Source organism: Choloepus didactylus, chromosome 7, assembly GCF_015220235.1.
Source record: "Choloepus didactylus isolate mChoDid1 chromosome 7, mChoDid1.pri, whole genome shotgun sequence".
Taxonomy (NCBI): Eukaryota; Metazoa; Chordata; class Mammalia; order Pilosa; family Megalonychidae; genus Choloepus; species Choloepus didactylus.
Genome location: NC_051313.1, coordinates 48,440,771 through 48,456,450, shown reverse-complemented (window position 1 = coordinate 48,456,450; position 15,680 = coordinate 48,440,771). Strand labels below are relative to the sequence as shown.

Sequence of the window (15,680 nt, the reverse complement as noted above, 5' to 3'; positions counted from 1 at the left end):
AGTTTGTTCAAACACCATAATTACATGGAACTTTGAATAGGAAGTGAGATACGGTAGGTTTGTATAGGTTAGAGTTAAGTAGTGACACATCCCAGAGTAATTTGGGCAGAGAATAAAAATATATATGAAGGGCCCCCCTGAGGAGTTGGGGGAAAATGTAGAAGTGTTGGACTTCTTCACCCGGATTGTTTCAAATGTTCTCACAAACATTGAGGACTAATGATTTGGTATGCGGAGTCCTCTATCTTGGGGCTTGCCCTTATGAAGCTCATTTACTTCAAAAGAGAGGCTAAACTAGCTTATAATTGTGTCTAAGAGTCTCCTCCTGAATACCTCTTTGTTGCTCAGATGTGGCCCCCTCTCTCTAGCTAAGCCAACTCAGCAGGTGATCTCACTGCCCTCCCCCACTATGTGGGACCAGACTCCCAGGGGTGTAAATCTCCCTGGCAATGCAGGATATGACTCCCGGGGATGAGTCTGGACCAAACATCATGGGATTGAGAACATCTTCTTGACCAAAAGGGGGATGCCAAATGAAACAAAGTAAAGTTTCACTGGCTGAGAGATTTCAAATGGAGTTGAGAGGTTACTCTTGTGGACATTCTTATGTACTATATAGATAACCCTTTTTAGGTTTTCCTGTATTGGAATAGCTAGAAGCAAATATGTGAAACTATCAAAATCCAACCCAGTAGCCTTGACTTTTTTTTTTTAGAAGTTTAGACTAATTTATTAAGAGCCTCCCCTCCCAGCCCTTGCAGTATCTTGGGTCACTTTTTCTGCTTGTAGATCTTGTGTGCCAGCCCCAAGAAGATAGCCAGAGGCAGGGGCTCAGAGTACTGCTAGATGGAACCCAGAAGGCGGCTGTAACTGTCTTCCTCATACTGTGTAAAGGCAGCTGGCAGCTCCATCTCCTCATACAGCACCTTCACCTGGGCCACCTTTTCAGCCTCCTTCTGCCCATAATTCTCTTGTAGGATTTTTGCTGTTCCAGAGAAGTCTGTTGCAGACACTGAGCCACCAGCCAGCTGCACTTGTTGTCTTGAATGTCAGTGTCAATCTTTCCAGTCACATTGGGATCCCCCAAAAAGTCAAGGTAATTGTCCTGAATCTGAAAGAACTCTCCCATCTCTAGCAGCATCTTCTTGGCATTGGCATGCTCCTTCCCCCCATCAATGCCCACCATATACAAGGCAGCAGCTACAGGAAGGCTGAAGGAGTAGAAAGCTGCCTCATACTTGACAATGGATTTGTACCTCTTTTCAGTGAATCTGCCAAGATCCACATTCCCTGGGGAGCTGTGATGAGGTTCAGCATCTGCTCAATCTCAGTCTGATAGGAAATCTGCAGGAACAGTGTGATCAGGTTCAAATAATAAGGCTACTCCTGGCAGCAGAGCTTCAGCAGGCAGTAGATACATACTTCCAGCAGCATGGCATCATTAACAACATGCAAACCTATGCCCGGCTTCTGATGCAAGAGCTGTCCCCATCAGGTGAGGGATGAATACATAATGTCATTTGACACCAGGAAAAAGCTTGGAGCAGTTCCACACACCAGCCCACAGTCAAGGCCCACTGGAGGCTATCAGCATCCTGCTTCTTTGGCTCCTGTAGCTCCTAGAACACTGACAGCATTGTCAAACCCTGATTGTATTTGCCTCCAATGACATCGTAGTCTAGGATCTCCTTGAGCCGGGCAATAGCATCTCCTGTCTCTGGGTGACCCATCTCATCCTCGGTCAGCACCTTGACAATCTGGGAAAAGTGTTGGATGAAATTCTGCTTTTATTGGGCATGAACATCAGATTTCTCATCTCCATTCATTCTGAGGGAGGAGCAGAGTGCTCTGTTCCTGGATGCTGGTTCTTGCTTGGTCAGCCTTGACCCTTGAAGCTGATTATACAACTATGTAGCCTACAAAGGGTGACAGTGTGATTGTGAAAACCCTGTGGATCACACTTCCTTTATCCAGTGTATGGATGGATGAGCAGAAAAATGGGGACAAAAACTAAATGAAAAATAGGGTGAGATGGGGGAGATGATTTGGGTGTTCTTTTTCACTTTTATTTTGTATTCTTATTCTTATTCTTTCTGGTGTAAGGAAAATATTCAAAAATAGATTGGGGCGATGAATGTACAACTATATAGTGGCACTATGAACAGGTGATTGTACACCATGGATGACTATATGGTATGTAACTATATCTCAATAAAACTGAATTGAATTATAAAAAAAATTGTAGGCTCTGGTAATCGTATGTAGACAAAACAAAAAAGAATCCTCTTGAATCAGTTACAGACATTAATACAGATACGTTAAGGCAATGGACCGAAGAGATGCTCTCAGCTTTTAAATTGTCAACCACACTTCCTGCTTAAGGTTAGATAAGAGTAATTTAACAGAAATTAATGAAAGTAAGAAGAACTCTATCAGTTATGGTCTTTTGAATGCAAGTAACCAAAATTCACTAACTTAAGCAATAAAAAAAGAAAGAAAAAGTCACTGGAAGAATATGAATCAACTCAGGATGAGAGACAGCAGGCCTACTTTATTGTCAGTCATAATGTATATAATTAAGAAAGGGTAGACCCACAAAGGAAAATTGAGGTTGATGAGAAGCCAAGGACAAAGAGATTTTCGTTTTAGGAACCAAAAAAGTTTCACAAAAACTTTTCTTTTTAGGAACCAAAAAAGTTTCACAAAAACCAGTCCTGATGAACTTTTAATCCCTAAAGGACAAGTGAAAAAAAATCAAATAAAATAGTATAAATAACATCTTCCATTTAGAAGAATACTGCAATAGAATTAGAGAACATAAATTTGAAAATAGTCACAGAAGGAAACATAAGAAAAAATATATTAAAAACCTGATGGCATCAAAATTCGACTATAAAACAAATGAAAACAATGAGGTACTATGGTGAGGGAACCCAGATGATTAAAATAAAATAACTTGAAAAGTATTTAAAAATGACATGAAACAGAATCTTTAAAAGAAAAGTCTGATAAGAAAACAACAAGTTTTAAAAAATCTGCATGATATAAATACCATGAAACAAAATTGGAAATTATTTTTAATAAATATATTGCACAAAAGGGTAAAGACTTTAATTAAAATTACTCTAATATAAAAATAACTCCTAATATAGACAGATAATATGATAGGGGAATAATATAAAAAGAAACCCCCAAACAATAAATACATGAAAATTATATTACCTTTGAAGAAAAATCAGAGGAGCAAAGAGGAAAATAATTGCTTATAAGAAATGAGTACATAAAGTTTTGGGTGTAAATTGATGCACACATTTTAGAGAACATTTTGAAAATTTCTGCAAAAAATAAAATGCATATATATCATCATTTCTTGACTCCTAAAACTTGACTCATCATTTCTGCTCCTAAATATTTATCCTAAGAATATAGCTGCAAAGTACATATAGTTTTAATAGGTGTTTATTGTTAATTTGATTATAGTAGGAAAATAACAGAAAGATATTAAAAGTCTAGCAATAGAAGACTGATTAATTATATTATAAGGATCCATGCATGTGTCTATGTAAATATCAAATATTCATGAAAACCTACATAAGTTATTAGGTATGGTAATTTCTGAAAACTGAGTTTGGAAGAAGATGCACTTCTGTCAAGATTGACTTTGTTCATAATAATATGACAATGAATGAATAACCTGCTCTGCATTCTTAATAAAAAAAGGAAGATATATATATATATATATATATATATATATATATATATATATATATATATCTCCTCTTACTGGAGTCCTTTATAAAAGGATAAAAGACAGAAATAATCTCCAGAGAAGCTGTGAGAGAAGGACACATAGAAGCTAAGAGAGATAGAAGCTAAAAAAGAGAAACACACAGAAGTTTAGAGAGGAAGCCACAGAAGCCAGAAGCAGGAAGCAACAAAACCTGGGATACAGAAGCAGATGCACCATGTGCCTTCCCATGTGACAGAAGTCTCCTGAAAGTTGGCAGCTGGTCTTCAAAGACCAGATATCATCCTGTTGATGCCTCAACTTGGATGTTTTCATGGCTTAAGAACTGTAAGCTTGTAAGTTAATACATCCCCATTGTAAAAGCCAACTCATTTAAGGTATATTGCATTTCATTAGCTTTAGCAAACAAAAACAGATTTTGTTACTGAAAAGTGGGGTGCTGAGATTGCAAATACCAAACAGGCTGGAATGGATTTATAAATGGATAAGGGGAAGATTCTGGAAGAATTGTGAGGTGCTTGATGGAAAAAGCTCAGATTGCTTTGGAGAGACTGTTGGTAGAAATATGCATGCTAAAGGTATATCTGATGAGGCTTTAGACAGAAATGATGAATGTATCATTGCCAACTGGAGGAAAAGTTATCCTTGTTTTAAAGAGACAGAGAACTTGGCAAAATTGAGTCCTGGTATCAGGTGGAAGGCAGAATATGAAAGTAGTGAGCTTGGATATATAGCTGAGGAGATTTCCAACCTAAATGTGGAATGTGCTGTCTGGTTCTCCTTGCAGCTTATAGAATTCTTGGGTAACAAGAAACTAAAAACTGATGGTTTGCAAAATTCTGAGCTTCTGGAAAGTGAGTCCCCAGAAGATAGGGCTCCATGTGAGGATTTAACTGAATATGGAACCAGTCAGTCATTTCAGTGTGAGTCAGAAAAGATTTGTTATCCAGAAAGGAATTGTGGAAAAGTCCTGTTGTCTGACAGCTAGGATCCCTACATGCAAAATTGACAAGTTTTTGTGAGACTTGTAGAAATGGAACCATTGCCAGACTGGACTAAAAGGGACAGAAAAGTGACAGATTGAAGGAAAATTGGCTTCAAATGCAGAACCACAGAAACTGAGGTCTGGAGGAGAATTGGCCTCAAATGCAGAACCACAGAAACTGAGGTCTGGAGCAAAGATACCTCAGGCCAGGAGAGCAAACCCACCAATGTATATTGAGATGGTGAGTATTCCCTGGAGCTTACAGATCTATCTATCTATATCTATAACTATATATACATACATACATACATATATATGTAGTTGAGACAATAAAGTAAGTCTAAAATAAAGAGATACATGCCTGAAAGACATGCAAAAATAAAAAAGGAAAAATGCAAGCCCAAGCTCACATATCAATATAGAAGCATCAGTAAGTTAAATCCTAACAAATTACCCATAATGGCAGTAAAGTTATGTGTGTCCATTACATTGATGACTAAAAATTCTTTTTATGGCGGAGTTGAGTTATTTGTCTTTCCTGTCATCATTAAGGACCTCCCATAAACAGCTGTCTGCAGACTCCAAGGTGACTCTCCAAGTACTTGTGCCTTGATACTAGTGCTCTCCTGATTTACTGCATTTAGACATTTTGCTTTCAGTAATCCAGGACACATACGAGCCTTCAGAATAGACAGTGGATCCCAGGACACCTAGAAAGTGGTGGTGGTTAGAAGGGAAAGTGTTGAACATTAAAACGTATGGACTAAAATGGACTCTCCCTCCAACTCCAGAGAAAGGAATAATACCAATCACCACTATTACACCTACTTCCTTCATTTATTTGATCCAATATACATCTTGCTATATGTCTATGTTAGGTGTCCAAACAGTGTAAAATATCTATCACAGTTTAGAATAGTGGTCCCTAAAGAACAATTTATGCCTCCATTTCTCCTAAAATAAAGATTTTTTGGTGGAACTTCCATTTCTTTCTGTTGTCTGCAGTCCCAACCCTGTAAGATAAAAGGTCTCTTATGCTCAAGATCCAGCCTGTTTTTCTACCCTCTTCTATTGAAATATATATTTTCCTGGCACACTGATTTACTCTCACTCTCTAAACTCTCATTTTATATTTATTTTGCTTGTTTGGGGAAATTACCTCTCCTTCAAATACCTCATTAGCCTGAGCACCTTCTGTATCTGGAAAATTCTTATTTATTTTTGTGAGGGTTTTTTTAAGCATGATTTTCTCTACAAGAGACAAAATGAAATAATAATGGACTCATCAATCTTGGGAAAAGGAAATAGGGAGGGGGCCAGGATAGTTTACATTTTCTTAAAAATTTCTCATTTTTAATATTACAGAGTCAATAAATATTGTTCATAAACAATACATAACTTCTAGAGTTTAAACATCAGAAGTAATAAAACTGGAAATATTTGAAGGTAATTGTTCTGAGAGAATGGCCTTAAAGGTGAAGGGTGTGCAGAAGGAGCTTGTTTTCTGGATCACAGGCTCTTGGGTATATCTTATTTTGATACCATTTTTAATAAAACTAAAACATGCCTCATGGCATTGAGAAGTCTTCTTTCTAAGGTTTAGTTGCTTTCATTTCTATTTCTTTACCCACTTCCCATAACTATTTGAGTACCGATCATTTCTTGGAATCATTTGCTTTCATTTGTCAATGTAAAATGGGAGAAAAGATTATGTCTTCATATATGTGTATATTGATACAGATCTAGATATATACCAAATACAAATATGTACAGATGTCTCCAGAAGGAAAGAAAAGAAACATTGGTTGTCTATTGAAATACAGAATAGTGGAATGAGTTTTTACTGTACAGGCCTTTATAAACAAAATGTTTTATCCTTGTGACTATATTGTCTATTTAAAAATAATTAAAATTATAATACAAATAAAGCCTTATCTAGTGATTTGGCATCATATTCCTCTAAAATCATTTTATTAGATTTTCATTTGGTATATTGTATCCAACTAACTACCATATAAATATTAAAATGCATATTTTAAAGGCAACCATTTCCCTGAAACCTCATAGTAACTTTATAAAGGGAAATGGCCAAACTAATCTAGTTTGTTCTTTAATCATACTACATAACTTTAAGCAAAAATTGTAAATAATATGTGTGTGAGTGTCTTCATATTCTTCAATGCAGTAGTAAACTGACTTAGGAAAATAGGATATTGCGGAAATGGGAATATGTAGCAATCTGTATCTTCAAGCTTTGAAATTGTTAGCAGGGAGAAAATCCATTATTAAAGTATAAAGCATGAATCTCCCTTCATTTGACAGATGAAAAAAGGCTTATCAAGAATATACAGGTAGTCAATACTTCATTCCCAGTTCATTTAGATGTGGCACCTATTCCTTAATTAAACCAAGTATCTTTCTCACTAAATCTCATTCCAAACCTTAAAAATTTCAAAACATCAATCATTAAAAGACATTATTTTTGCTATCCTCTAAGTCTTTAAGGATACCTGCAAAACAAAGGGAGCTTCAAAAGTTGCTGTGAACCATGGTGTGAGGATTCTTATAAAATTATCTATGAAATTGTAAGTAACACACAACATACATTCAGTATCGAATGAAAGATCTCATTCATGATTGTGTTTTTAAAATACATTTAAGCATTGTATACTTAATACTATATTTACAAAAACTAAAAAATGGTAAAACTATATGCAAATCCTTATAATGTTTCCTATTGCAGATACCTAATTTTCAGAATATGTATTTGCATTTATAAATTATGGAAATTATTTACATATTACATATGTCTTCTTATCAATTTCTGCAGGTCATAATTTGTGCCCTGTACACACTGTAGGGGAGAATATGCAGTTATTTTTTGAACACCAATTTTTTTTGACACATATGATAATGCTTGGAATTGCTAAAAAATTTTAATTAGTAAATAATGATATATACAAGGAGATATAAATACAGATGATGTATACAGAAACAATAAATTAAAATTATATAAGAAATGTTCCTGAAACATATTAAAAATAAAAAAGGAAAGAAAAAAAGACCACTACTGGGGGGGATATTGTGATGCCCAGCCCAGATTCCCCTTCAGGGAACAGGTACTTATTTCCACAGCCGGCTGCCCACTGCTGAGTCACTCCCCAGCAATCCCCAGGGAAATGACAAATTGATTTGGGGTACAGAGACCTGGGACCCTTGCCTCACTTCTGAATGGGTATCCCAGCTTTAGAGTTACCCAGAGTTCATATGAGGGCCCTGGTATAAATGCAGGGCAGTCCAATATCTCTACCTGCCTACTTCTGTCCCTTCATGCCCTCACAGGTGTTCTTCCTGAGAACTAGAACAGGTAATCTCATGCACTTAAGCCCACACTGTAGATTTTGTTTATTCCCCTCATTTTCTTGCTCTTTATTTATAGCTTTTTAAAGGCACGCATTTGTGTATGCTTAAACGTGCAAATATCTCTAATATAAATATATATTTTTTGGTTTTGCTTCTTTGTGAAATTTATATAAATGATACAGTGCCTTATGTTTTTAGAATCTTATGTTTCACCAAACATTATGTTTTTGAGATTAACTCATGTGGATAGCTATAATAAATTAATGATTTATTGTTTTTGCTGGCTCCAGAACTTAATTTTAATGGAATCATTCATGATGTCTATGCTGTATCCAGCTCCATTTTGTATATTATGAAAAAAAAACTATTTTGAGCATTTGTGTACAAGGCTTCTTGTGGACATAAGGTTTCATTCCTTTTGGGTAAGTCTTAGAAATGGAATTGATTATTTGATACACACATGCAAACATTTTATTTCTACATTGGTCACATACCTGACAACATTTTAGTATAGTTTTGGCTTTTTAAACAGCCAAAACCTTTCAACAAAATATATACATATTAAAAAATATTTACTCACATACTTATTTCTGCTGCTCTTCATTTCTTTCAGTAGATCCAAATTTACATCTGGAATCATTCTCCATCTATTGAACAATCTTCAGTAATATTTCTTTCAACACAGATCTACTAAAGACAGATTTTCTCAGCATTTTTTTCTTGAAAATGTCTATTTTCAATTTCATTCTATTATGACTTTGAATTTTAATTGAAGTTTAATAAACTACACATATTTAGGTAGTGTAATTTGACCAGTTTGGACGTATACACAGACGTGAAAACATCACTACTCTCAATAAAATGAATATTTCCATCACCATCCCCCCCTCCTTCCAATTTTTCTTTGTGCTTCTTTTCAATCCAAAAAGATTCACAGCTAAACTCTGAAATATTTTGATCACTACAGTTACTTGGCATTTTCTAGAATTTAATTTAGAATCATACATAGCTATTGTTTGCTTGGCTTATTTCACTCAGTATAATGATTTTTAGATCCACCCATGCTGTTGAATGTTTAGTAGTCTGCTCATTTTTGTTACTAAGTAGTACTCCAATATATAGATATATGACATTTGTGATCAATTGGATTATTTCCAGTTTTTTACTATTAAAAAATAATCATCTTCTTTGTATGTATATATATATGTGCCTATTTGGAAGTGGAATTTCAGGTTGACGGGTTGTTCTTTTTTTCTGCTTCCAGTATTTTAAAGTTGTCATGCCAGTGTCTCTTGGCTTGCATTTTTTTCCCTGATGAGACATCAGGCATCATTCTTATTTTGTTCCCTAAATTTCAGAAGGTTCAAAAACAGATTAGTAGCTCTCTTTACAGCTTAGTATTGAGCCAGAGACTTGTGGAAATGCCTTTGTAGATTTCTAGAGCTCTTTCTCTTTGTAGCTTCTTCCTCTCTAATACACTGCCCCACAAGTCCAGGGACCTCATCCCATCTGAATTCTCAGCTTTGTCTTCTCAGCTTAGTGAGAGCACTGTGCTTACATGGATTCCCTCTCCTTTTTCCAGGGCCTGGTAAGCTCTTCTAGGTAGAAAGCAGGAGAATCACAGAGCTCACTTCATTAGTTTCACTTCTCACAGGGAGTACAGGCTTTTTGTCGAATGTCTGGAAACATTGCTTCATATATTTTGTCCAGATTTGTTAGTGGATTATTGAGGAAGGCTAGTCCACTCTTATGTAGCAGGCTGACAATGCATCTCAATCAATTTTAAATTTATGCTCCTTTGATTACTAATAAACTTGAATATATTTCCATAAAAATCATTTCATATAAAGTAGTTCATTTAAAACTTTTTTTGCCTTTTGAATTTTTTTATTGTGAACTTTAACATATACACATAACAGTGATAACTTTCAAAGTATGATTTCACAAGTTATTAGAGAGCAAATTTCAAAGAATTTCATGAGTCACGGTTCCACAAATTCAGCCATTTCCAGTATTGTAAAATATAGCATACATACAGAAAGGTGTCAACTCTCAATTAACAGCTTGACAAGCAGTTATAGAGGTAATTTCAAAAGTTGTCATGGGTTACAGTTCCAAAATTTTAGTTCTTTCCTGTCGCAGCCCAAGAAGGCCATGCCAGTCCAAAGGCCAAAGAAGACAACAAGCATTTTCTGATACATGAACCTTTATTCAGGGCTTACTTACAGGGTGAGAAGTCGTGGAGAGATCATGATGGCTCTCTCAGGCCGGGCAGGCATCTCATTCACAGGAAAGACAACCTAGCCATGCAAAAAGGGTTTAAGACAAAGGCATTCCTAAGGGTGGGGGGAGCATAGATGCAGGAATAGGTCATTCTGACCTGGGGGGGTTGGTGCAGGAAGGACTAGGATAGCACTTGAACAATTACATTTTGCTCTTTTTGTGAGACTAAGAGCCTCTCACTTCTTGCTTGCTTGCAGAAAGTTACATTTTGAGGTCAATTTACCCTTTTTCTCTTTACTGGCTTAGAAAGACAATAGATTAAACATTTAGCTGCCTAGGTTATGCAGACTGCTGTGCACCAAAGATCTGCAGGCCTGTTTTGCTCAGCCCATGGGTTGCCACATTTCCTTAGTATGCAATACAAGGTATATACAGAAAAGTGAAGACCTTCAAGGCAAAATTCAATGAGCAGCTATAGAGCAAATGCCAAAGGATGCTATAGGCTACAGTTCCACCAAGTCATTTACCTCCTTCCAGCCCTTTCAACATCCCAGCATCCAAAAATATATATAGAATTATATAATTTTCAGCACTCATAGACCTTTGTTAAATCTTATCTTGTTTGTTGCTACCCCTTCCTCTCAGTTAATCTCTTTCTTCATATTCAGGGGTGTCAAGGCAGTGAGCACCCTAACTTGTTCATATTAAAGGAAGTGTCAACAGTATGGGGAAGGGGGATGCATATAATTGTTGATCTTCAGAAGGCTTTTGCTTCTGGGTTTTAGGACTTATCTGGTATAGGAACACTCTGGTGGATTTAAGTTCTGAAAGATAAAACTTAGTGAGTGAATCTTTCATAGAATCTCAGGTAGGGACCTAGGCATTTTGGAACTACTTTTGGTAAGGGCATGGCAGACTGTGGCCATTTGGGATATCTAGCTAGAGCTTGTGTAATAGACACCTCCAGGACAGTCTCTCAACTCTATTTGGAATCTCACAGCCACAGTGACTCTAGTTTGTTAATTTTCTTTTTTCCCTCTTTTGGGCAAGTAGGCATTATCTGGAGGCATGTGCGATCCCTCACTGCCAGGGCCAGGCTAACTCCCAGGAGTCATGTCCCATGTCACCAGGGAGCTTCATTCCCCTAGGAGTCATGCCCCTTATGGGGGAGGGGGGAGATTAATGAATTTATTTGCCAAGGTGGGCTTAGAAAGAGAAAGGCCACATCTATGGAACAAAAGAGGTTCCCTGGAGGTGCCTCTTAGGCATAATTATAGGAGGGCTTAGCCTCCTGTTTACAACCCTAAATTTCACAATAGCAAGTCTCAAATCCAGGGCTTGATTTATAAGTAGTGGGTTCCTAATTTTACTTAATATATATTCTATCCCAAGATAAATGGTTAGTTTCTTACATTATCTTCACTTAGCTGTAAAATCATCATCAATCTCAACTTTAAACAATTATCATAACATAATACATCCCAGATCTCTAATCAGCTGCCAATTATTCATCCCTAGTATTAGTGTAGAATTGGTAAGATATTCCTATTAAATATAGTCTTTACCCATACCACTCTGTTGTTAACTCTCTGCACCAGTGTCATACAATATAAGTATATCATGCTAACACTTATTTAGGTTTGTGGTGCTACTCTTTGGGTTACATGCCTTTAAACAACCATTTTACAAACATGTTTGCATTCAATGCTTCACTGATACTTATAATTCCATTAGTGAACCATAGTCACAACTGTCCATTCCCATACCATTAAGATCATCCTCATTATATCTGTACATATTAGATTATCATTCCCCCTTCACTAGCTTCTATCTCAAGGTCCCCTATATTCTACATTATAAGACACTTATTTCACATTTTTCACAGATTTCACATTAGTGGTAACATACAATATCTCTCATTTTGTGTCTGGCTTATTTCACTCAGCATTATGTCTTCAAGGTTCATTCATGTTTTTATATGTTTCACGACCTTGTTCTTTCTCACTGCTGTGTAGTGTTCCATCATGTTCCATCATGGGTATATACCATATTTTGTTTATCCACTCATCTGTTCAAAGACATTTGGATTGTTTCCATCTTTTGGCAATTGTGAACAGTGCTGCTATGAACATCGGTGTGCAAATATCTGTTCACGCCACTGCTTTCAAATCTTATGGGCATATACTGAGAAGTGAAATTGCTGAATCATAGGGTAATTCAATATCTATTTTTCTGAGAAACTGCCAAACTTCTAGAGTGGCTATACCATTATATAGTCCCACTAGCAATGAATTAGTGTTCCAATTTTTCTACATTCTCTCCAGCATTTGCAGTTTCCTGTTTGTTTAATGGCAGCCATTCTTATTGGTCTGGGATGATATAGCATTGTGGTTGTGATTTGCATCTCCCTAATAGCTAGTGGAGATGAACATTTTTTCATGTGTGTGTTTTATTTTTAAGCATTTGTACTTCCTCTTCAGAGAAATATCTTTTCATATCTTTTGCCCATTTTATAATTGGGCTGTTTGTACTATTGTCATTGAGTTGTAGGATTTATTTATATATGCAAGTTCCTGAATACAGAATTAGGAAAGAGGGTGTTCTAGTTTGCTAATGCTGCAGAATGCAAAACACTAGAGATGGACTGACTTTTATAAAAAGGGGGTTTATTTGGCTATACAGTTACAGTCGTAAGGCCATAAAGTGTCCAAGGTAACACATCAGTAATCAAGTACCTTTGCTGGAGGATGGCAAATGGCGTCCGGAAAACCTCTGTTAGCTGGGAAGGCACATGGCTGGCATCTGCTCCAAAGTTCTGGTTTCAAAATGGCTTTCTCCCAGGACATTCCTCTCTAGCAAGCTTGCTCTTCTTCAAAACGGTCACTCACAGCTGCACTGAGTTTCCTCCCCCCGAGTTAGCTCATTTATATAGCTCCACCGATCAAGGCCCACCCTGAATGGGCGGGGCCACGCCTCCATGGGAACATCTCATCAGAAGCATCTCCCACAGCTGGGTGGGGCACATTCCAAGCAAATCTAACCAGCACCAAAAACATCTGCCCCACACAAGACTACAAAGATAATGGCATTTGGGGGACACAATACATTTAAACCAGCACATTCCACCCCCTGGAACCCAAAATGACATTATCTTTCCAAATACAAAATACATTCATTCCATCACAATATCAAAAAAGCTTAAATCATTTCAGTAACAAAAGTTAAGTACAAGATCCCATCAAAATCAATTTAAGCGTGGTCAGTCCTAAGGCATACTTTTCCTTTAGCTTTGGATGTGGACTTAGAACAAGTTATATGCTTCCAGTATACAAAGGATAAACATTCCCATTGCCATAAGGAGAAAGAATAAGGAAAACAGGGGTAACAGGACCAAAACAGTTCCTAAAACCCGCAGGACAAACTCCATTTGATTTCAAAGTCTGAGAGTCATTTACAGAACAACGTTGCATCCTTGGGGCTTGAGAGAGCGGGAGTCTAACACTTCCTAAGGGCCTTTGTGGCAGCCCTTTCCTCTCCAAACACTTGGGTGAGTGCTCCAACATATCCACACACTGGGGAGACCACCTTCTCAGCCCCACCCTCCTCAAACATTGGGGCAGCTCCCAGATTCCCTTCCATCTCCGGGGCACACGCTCAACCCCTTCAGAACAGTGTGGTGGCAGCCAGGCTCTCCCCAATTCCCTGGGAATGTGCTCCACCCTCTTTGGGGCTTGGGGTGGCAAGACATTTCCTGAGCATCGAGGCAGAAGGCCCACCCTCGACCTCCAGGGCAAACTCACCCTTTCCATGCATGTGGGGCACTCCGCTCTCCCAGCCCAATACCTCTTGACTCCAGACCTCAACCTCCATGGCTCTGTCTTTGAAGAAATTTTTCCTTCAGTTTGTTCCTTGTCTGTCTTCTCCAGTCCAGACTGGCAATGGTTCTGCCTGTAAAGATCTCGCAAAAATTCTTTTGGCTTCACATGAAGAATGCAGGGGTCAAAGCCATCAGACAATAGGACTTTCCACAAATCCTTTCTGGATAATTCCATCTCCAATCTTGGCTTGTACTGAAATGGCGGCTGGGTTCCATGTTTGGTTACATCCTCACGTTGGGCTATAGCTTCAGGGATTCCACCCCCTGGAAGCTCATAATTTTCCAAGCCATCAGCTTCTGGTTTCTTTGAACCCAAGAGTTCAGTTCTAAGTTTATCTCTCTCTGCTCGCATTTTACTATAGGCTGCAAGAGGAAGCCAGGGTACATCCTCCACATGTAGTCTGGAGATCTCCTCAGCTAAGTATTCCAGGTTGTCACTTTCAAATTCTTCCTTCCATCTGACACCAGGACTCAATTTTGCCAAATTCTCTGCCACTTTAAAACAAGGATCGCCATTTTTCCAGTTTGCTACAACACATTCATCATTTCTGTTCAAGGCCTCATCAGAAGTATCTTTAGAGTCTGTATTTCCACAAACAGTCTCGTCAAAGCAGTTTAGGCCATTTCTATCAAGCTCCTCACAATTCTTCCAGAATCTTCCCCTTAACCATTTAAAAAGCCATTCCAACATGTTTGGTATTTGCAAACTCAGCAGCAAAAGCACCCCACTTCTCTGGTACCAAAATCTGTTCTAGTTTGCTAATGCTGCGGATTGCAAAACACCAGAGATGGACAGGCTTTTATAAAAAGGGGGTTTATTTGGCTATACAGTTACAGTCTTAAAGCCATAAAGTGTCCAACGTAACACATCAGTAATCAAGTACCTTCGCTGGAGGATGGCAAATGGCGTCCGGAAAACCTCTGTTAGCTGGGAAGGCACATGGCTGGCGTCTGCTCCAAAGTTCTGGTTTCAAAATGGCTTTCTCCCAGGACATTCCTCTCTAGCAAGCTTGCTCTTCTTCAAAACGGTCACTCACAGCTGCACTGAGTTTCCTCCCCCCGAGTTAGCTCATTTATATAGCTCCACCGATCAAGGCCCACCCTGAATGGGTGGGGCCACGCCTCCATGGGAACATCTCATCAGAAGCATCTCCCACAGCTGGGTGGGGCACATTCCACCATCAGTTATCATCTACAGTTGGGTGGGGCACATTCCAAGCAAATCTAACCAGCACCAAAAACGTCTGCCCCACACAAGACTACAAAGATAATGGCATTTGGGGGACACAATACATTCAAACCGGCACAGAGGGACATAGATATCTCTTCAGAGTCAATATGAACTGGCTTCAGCATAACATCACAGTGAAAAGTCTGAGATTTCACTCTATTTGAAGCTATATAATTAGTAAGCCACTATTTCAAGGATACTGATAGAAGTCATGAGATTCATGAGCAGAGAAAAAGTCTTTATTACCCCATAC

General features: G+C 37.9%; 1 pseudogene; it reads right to left on the bottom strand.

Moving 5' to 3' along the window:
• Window positions 1-770: 770 nt before the first annotated feature.
• Window positions 771-1,859, bottom strand: LOC119540266 (annotated as a pseudogene).
• Between the last annotated feature and the right edge of the window lie 13,821 nt (window positions 1,860-15,680).